The sequence below is a fragment of the Bacillus rossius genome, chromosome 1 (assembly GCF_032445375.1).
Source record: "Bacillus rossius redtenbacheri isolate Brsri chromosome 1, Brsri_v3, whole genome shotgun sequence".
Taxonomy (NCBI): domain Eukaryota; kingdom Metazoa; phylum Arthropoda; class Insecta; order Phasmatodea; family Bacillidae; genus Bacillus; species Bacillus rossius.
This window is the reverse complement of record NC_086330.1, coordinates 264868056-264875866: the sequence shown is the minus strand read 5'-3', so window position 1 is coordinate 264875866 and position 7811 is coordinate 264868056.

The following is a 7811-nucleotide window of genomic DNA, read 5'->3' as shown; positions in this document are numbered from 1 at the left end:
AAGGCGCGTGACACGTGCGCGGTCCTTTACGTAACAGACTCGTAATGACGACGAAGGTTCAGCGGTTCGTAACTACGCTTACGCGTCCTAGGATGTTCGACTCGTGACGTAACTCGTAACTCGTAAGCTCAACCGTGTGAGCGACTCGGCGGATGCAGCTCAGCTGCCGCGACAACCCGTGCAGTTACACTGTCGTCGGACCCCGAACTCGGAAGACGCGCCTCGCGAGCAGCGCGGAGCGGCGTCCACGTCTGTCCCTGATCGAGCGCTGAGCAACACTGCCCTTCCCCGCCCGCCGGCAGGCCGAGACCCACGGGCCGCGGGGGAGGGGAGGAGAAATCGGTCGGCGTTGGAGAGCGCCCCCCTCGCGACGCGGACGAGCGCCAGGCCGCGATTACATATTAGCACTGCGAGACATTTGAGAAAATTACAAGATTATTCACACAATAATTAATACATTACGGTTACATTATATACACACTTACTGAGGTTCACGATCATTTGAAAAATATATACAACACAGAATTGTTCGTAACACTAAGGAAGCCACTGGCATGCTAGGGCGCACGCGGGTGCGTCCCTGGCCGATGCACTACACTGATGGTTCACTGGGGAAACAAGGGAGGACGTTGACGAGGCATAACGGCCTGAAGGAGCCGAGGAGACACTTGGGTCGACGTCATTGTTAAGGTTAGGATTTTCGTAGGTACCTACCGATTGCATTACAAATCGCAAACAAAACTAATGCATAAACAAACATGAAGTATTTCATCACTAACACAGGCAACGTGTATTTCTAGCAAATTTAAAAGCCTAAGATGTACCATTTTTCCACAAAAACTGAAATGAAGCTGTTACCAATGGCATCTAATTCTTTATGGATAAGGTGAAAGCACAAATATTTCTCCTATCTTCACTTCTTGAAGACAGATGTGTAGCAATTGTTGAGAGGAAATAAAACCTTAATTTCAATATCAAAATTTCAAAGACACTTCATTTTATCGTAACCCTAACCTCGGTAATTGTTCCGTATCACATATCCAAGTTTATCCCTTGATCCTGCTGTCATGATCATGTATGATTTATCTGGTGGCACATGATGCTTGCTGTTTACATTCAGTACTTCGAAATATCTGGACATAACAATGATATTACAATATGACGTCGTACCGACCATGGCCGTTAAGCCCGTGCTCCGCACCGCCAGTACCGTATCCCGTTTTTGGAGCGCGCCCTTTGCCCAGCCGGAATGAGTCAGGCGAGCGCCTCGGGCGTGACCCCAATAGACGTAATAAAACTTAAAGGTACGGAACCCCGGAGGCTCGAACCCATAATTCAATTAATGGAAAATCCATTAGTACGAAATTACTAATTACCCGACATATAATAAGTGCGTCGTAGCCACTCCGGGCGAATACACCACGTACGGAGCAGACAACAAACCTCATTAACAGTCAATGCGGCCACTGGCCTTAATTAAAATGCCCGTGACTATGATCAAGTCAGACTAGGAGAAATCCCTCTAAAACAATAAATTCGCAGTGAGACAATATGTTAGTAAATTTACAGTCGCCAACTTGATGTCACAATTTGAATAATTAAATACATTAAAACCATTGTTAAGCTTTAAGCACCCAATTACCAGGTGCTACATTTAAATCAAGCACCTGGAGCATGTTTTTTACTCATCATGTAACCAATTAAATTATTATAAGTTTTTGGTGCCGACTCACAAAGAAGAGAAAGTTTCTCTTCCTTGCGAGGCGGCCATGTTCGGCAGTCTCCAACCACTCCGCGCCAGGAACAGACGTGTGTCCGTGGGCAGCATTCAAGTTTGTTTCATTGATTATTTTTATTCTGTACTACATCTTCAAATTTTAAAACTTTTTCTTAATTCACCGCTGCCCACGTCGACTCGGCGCGTATTTTGCGGAACCGGGCCTATCCCGACCGTCTTCAGTGTGGTACCGCGCTACGTATCGTATCACCGAACGTACGGTACTGGCCGACTCCAGCGAAAGTATTTTTAATTAAGGACACCGTGCATATGCCTGCCGGCTGCACACACATAAGTGTTTCTTCGAACTTAGGAGCCCACTCATAGAGCCCCCCTGCACCCGTTAACTTTCGGCGCTGGCCGTCTCCAGCGAGCATCGACCCATGTCCCACGAGACTGCCGCGGTAACCATTAGTGTCGCGTAGTTGTGTTTTTTTGTGTTAATTGTGTAACTGCTAGACGTCGCCAAGTGTTGGTGAGAGTTTTTGTAGTGGGACTAAATTAAAGGTAATTCTCACCAACTCGTGTACAATAATTTTCCGTAGTCTCCCGTCCTCCACACGGCCGAGCGGCCTTCACAGTCAAGGGAGAACCATTCAGGTTAGATTTAAGCCGTGTACCTGGCGGGGCACGCGGGGGCAGAGTGCCCACAACCCAACATCAACGGCCTAGCAGTCCGCTAGCCTGGCGCCCCTCCGGACAACCACAGCATCGCGACGCCCGTAGCACCCGTCAGGTACCCCCCGGACCTTTCACAGAGGTCGGGTGACGGCAAATACAAACCATGTTACGAAGTAAATCAAAGTTTTTTCAGGATTTTTTAATCTAATAATATGATCAAAATAAGGGGCGTAGCCAGGGGAGGTAGGGGTTCTAACCAACCCCCCCCCCCCCCCCAACAACCCTTAGCAATCATTTTTTATTATCTGAAAGCAGGTTAGCCAAAAGCCTGGGTGTCTTACTGCTATCACCGGCCACTGCACTGGAGGGGAAGAGTAAGCAAGCCCTACCGATTCTCCTTCCATTCCCCTACCCCTGTAACGAGCAGAAGAATATTGTTGTATGCTTTTTAGTTTGTATGCTTGTTGTCTATGAGTATGGGTGTTATTTTGTGTCTGTGTCTGTGTTGTGTGTGTGTTTATTTGTTCGTATGTTTGCATGCATTTTGGTCAGTGTCCTGTGAGTCTGGATGTTTAAGTGCGCTTATTTGTTCGTTCGTTTTTTTCTGTATGTCTGCATGTTTATGTATGTGTGAGAATTCTTGTTTGTTAGTTCGTTTGTTTGTATGCTTGTTCTGTGTGTGTGTGAAATTGCTGTTGTTATTGTATTGCTATAATTATTTCGCTCAAATTACAGACTTCATCGCTATGAAGAGGACTTCTACCGGAGTGCCCGTGGCCCTGCCCTCGACCTGAAGCCTGCTGCCTCTTTCGAGTCTACTCGTACACTTATCTGCCAGCCACAATTAAGACAGAAACGCATGCATAATACCCATGAACCTTGAAGACAAAATGTGCTTCAAGTGGGCATTACTGGTGCGACTGGCATACCCTCATGACACCTGGTGGCAAGTCTGCTCACCACCTCAAGTAGTTCCCCCTTACGCCGCTAGAAGGCAGCGTCGCGGTGCCATAAGGCACTATGCTTTCCTCTCGCGGCCCGGAGAAGTCGATTGTTCTTTGTTTTCGTTTCGGTCCGGTAGAGAGCGCGCATGTCGTGTTGTTGCCACGACCGCCTTGGACTCCTTCGGAAATTTTCGGCTTAGAACCGAACCTACCCCCTCCTTTGACCCGGGGCCTTACCGCCCGATTTAATTAGGGGTTTTGGCCGATTACGGGGGACTCAGCCCTCTGACCTCGGCTACTGACCTCGTCTCATCTACGTCCTCTGCGCTAAGAGGCTTTTTGCGGGAACTGTGATTTTCGCGTGCACGAGAATGTAGTCAGTTTGTTTAAGATATGTTATCCCGTTTGTACAGTAGCCAGGCAGAGGTAGTTTTTAGAAAAGTCATGCGTAGTTAAATTTTTATTTCTTCTTATTTAATTCTAAAAATTCCAGTTTCGTCCGCGCATCCTGATTTCTCGGTCCGCGGCATCCTGATGTCGGCGCGAGACACCTAGTGAGCTCCGAACTCTACACCCTGGTTGACAGGGTCGAAGTGCTGGAGAGACAAATTACTCCCAGCTCATGGTCCTGCACCTCCACTGCGGGTCACGTCAGAAGAAATGTTTCCGCGACCCAAGGTTATCTGTTGAAGACCCGGGTGGTAATGTGAAATCAACATCCCCCCCCCCCCACTTTCTAGCTACGAACTACATTAATCGAATGAATAGCCTACCAGCGAACAGTGCTTTCCTCAAGAATATGTAGAATCAATAAAACTAATCATCGATGTAATTGTTGGGACATTCAAATTTGGTGCCATTTTTAAATTTTAACTATGTAATAATTTTTGGTAAGGTGTAACATGTACTGTTTTAATTACTCCTGGGGCGCCCCCTTTAACTTTGTTATTTACTAAGATTTTTATTGTCAAGTTTGAATAATAAGAACACAAAGTTCCTTAATAATAAAACAGGGAACCTATATACCAAGCTACTTGTGTAGTGTTAATTTATTTATGATATACCTTGTTTCCTTAAAAGATCCACCAGCTCCCCAGTTGCTTGTGTCAGGGAGTTCCAAATTATCTTGTTCTCCACCTCGTGCCACCTCTGGTCAATAACTTAATTGTCTCATTTTTCTTACCCAGCAGTTTCCACGGCTCTTTTTTTAATTAATTTAAAATAATTTAACTTTGAGGCACGAGGGGCATTTCAATTGGTAGCAGAGAATTACCAATTGTAACGCCCCTCGTGCTCTGCACGCTGGCGACCAGGGATGTGTCTGTCGGACCCGGGAGAAGGTTTTTGCATCAGGTCATCGTCCCGTCCGGTCACTGCTCTTAGCTTAATTTCTCAGAACTAAAGTGAGGAGGAGAGAGAGGAAGGGGGGGCAGAAATAGCCACTAAGGTGGGAACGCAGCTCCACTGGAGACTGCTTCGTGACGAGACATGCTTTTCTCAGCAGGCCTCTACAAGGTAGCAGCTTGCAGCCCAGGAGCTGCTCAAAGCAGTTTTGGTCATGCAGGGAATTAAAATTACAAACTCGGGGCGTGACTGCAGGCGAGAGAAATTTCAACCGGGCTGACCATGTCCACATTAGACAGCAAAATATCAGATTGGCCCCCTGGGAAGGGGCTTCGGTCCACTGGCACAAAGTTTAAATCCGTGGCGTACACCGGCCTAACAAAAAGTAAATCACCCCCATTAACAACCAGATAAATTAAAAAAAAATAGAAACCCCGAAAAATTTTAAAATTATAGAAAAAATTAAAAAAAAGTGACGAAATGCCTAATTTCCGGCACATACTCCCCCGCTTGAATGCGGAGCATATAGGGAAAATAAAACAAACACTTACACTGCTCATTAAAACTAGTACCAGGTTCGCCTGTATCCTACTACTTATATTCTAACACCTTTGAGACGCGTCCGCCTCTCAGGCACAACATATCGATAACCCTTAAACAATATTATTAACTAAGAGCTTATTAACTAAGTGGCCACTTAAAACTAATACAACGTAAAGCTAGCATTCTTATTTCTAGTACCATGGATTTTTTAAGACCTCGAGGATTTCTGGCATGCCTAATATTAGAGAGTCCCCTATGTTAGGGTAAAGAAAATTAAACACATCTACTTTAAGTCAGCCTGTGTTTTCTTTAGATGGGAGATGTGCGCTCTGGTCACGAATTCTCCCGAACTGGGGTCAGCTAGGCTAACCGTAACTGGCGTTAAAAATCGCTGTATTTGAAAAGGACCCCTCCAGCGGTACGCCAGCTTGGCGGAAAACTTATCCACTGCCTTGCTGAGTGGGTGTGCCTTACAAAGCACAAAATCGCCTACCCTGTAAGGGTTAGGAGATCTGTTTTCGTTGTATTTCTTTTTTCTGCTCTCATGAGCCAGATTAAGATTTTTACGAGCTCTTCTCCAAATCTCCCTGATGTCTCTCGGATCATCGGGCAATAGGTCATTCAAAGACCAAAGATTTGAAAGAGGGGTATTTGGTCGGTAAGTGAACATGAGTTCGAAAGGAGTACTTTTGTGTCCTTCATGATGTGCATAATTAAAGGCCATTTGCAGCCACACCAAATTCGAATCCCATTTATCCTGCTCCTGCGCATGGTAAGCTATTAAAGCAGACCGGAGATTGCGGTTGAATCTCTCAGCATGCGAGGGCTGTGGATAATAAGGCGAGGTTGTGATGTGCAGAATGCCATGTGAGAAGCACATGTTCTTAAAAATCCTAGCCGTGAACTGGGTTGCATTATCTGACACTACTATAGACGGGACTCCCGACGTCTTGAAGATCTGATTACGTAGCTCAGATACAGTGTTTTCTGCGGTGGCTTTTCGTATGGGGATGAGCCAGACAAATTTTGTGAAGGCGTCGATACACACCAGCAGCATAGTGTTTCCTGTCTTTGAGCGCGGGAAAGGCCCGACAAAGTCGATAAACATCTTTTGCATGGGGCGCTCGGCCACATCTGAAGTTAAATAACCGAAACCAGTGTTCTGCGCTGGCTTACTCAGCGCACAGATTTTGCATAGTTTCACCTGCTCGGTGATGTCCTTGTGCATGCCGTCCCACACGAAATGACGTCGGATACCCTGAATGGTCTTATATATACCGAGGTGTGCGCCCACTGGCGAGGTGTGATAATAATGGAATATCATATTACGTAGATTTTGCGGGAGCACGATTTTGTATGTTTTTGATTGGGGGGTGCGTTTTTGCAACAGCCCCTTAGACATCCTAAAGTATTTTGGCGCCGTTCCTGAACTAAAACGTTTAATAATACTGGAAATGTGTGGGTCAGCTTCCTGCTGGCTCTGTAAATCCTGAAATGCCAACGGAAAGTCTGTCAATAGGGCTTGACATAAGAGTGGCGTTCCTTCGGGCGGAGTCTGAGTTGGGTTTTCGAACATGCGAGACAGTGTGTCCGCTACTATATTCTGTGTGCCCCGAATGTGTTGGATTTTGAACTTTAAAGAGGAAATTTTTGCAATCCATCGCCCGAGTTTCCCTAATTGTTTCGGGTGTGCCAAAAGCCAGGCTAATGCCTGGTTATCTGTCTCTAACAGGAATTCCCTGTGTTCTATAAATTGACGGAATTTGTCGATGCCGAAAACCACGGCGAGGCATTCTAATTCGTAGATCGAGGAGGCTTTCCTCTCGGCGTGGGTAAGTGTCCGCGACGCAAACGCAATGGGCTGTCTATAGCCTTCGACTTCCTGTGACAGTACTGCGCCTATAGCCACACTGGACGCATCAGTCTGTAAAATGAAAGGTTTGGTGAAGTCTGCCATGCGGAGTACAGGCGGGGAAGAAATCGCCTGTTTCAGGAAATTAAAAGCTTTTTCTTGTTCCGGACCCCATGTGAAAGGTGTGTTTTTCTTACGCAACGTATTTAGTGGTGCTGCGTGCTCAGCGAAATTAGGAATATATTTTGAGTAAAAATTTGCCATACCAATAAAACGTGAAATACCCTTAGGGTTTGTGGGAGGCGGAAAATCACGAATAGCTTGAGTACGTGAAGGATCAATGGTGACTCCCTTGCTAGAAACCAGGTGTCCTAGAAAAGACAGTTCTTGGACTGCAAACTTAACCTTTTTTGTGTTGACAGTTAACCCCGCTCTACGAAATCTACTTAGGACTTCCTCTAAATGTTTGATGTGTTCTTCAAATGTTTCTGAATATACGACGACATCGTCTAGGTAGTTGTACACTGTTTTGAATTTTAGATCTCCTAGTATCTGATCCAGGAGTCGAGTTAGTACTTGGGCTCCCGTGGCAAGTCCGAAAGGTACTACTGTGTATTGGTACAAGTTCCAAGGGACACAGAAGGCTGTGATGGGTTTTGAATCCGCAGTAAGGGGAATTTGGTGGTAGGCAGAATTTAGATCAAACACACTAAAATATTTGGCTTTACTG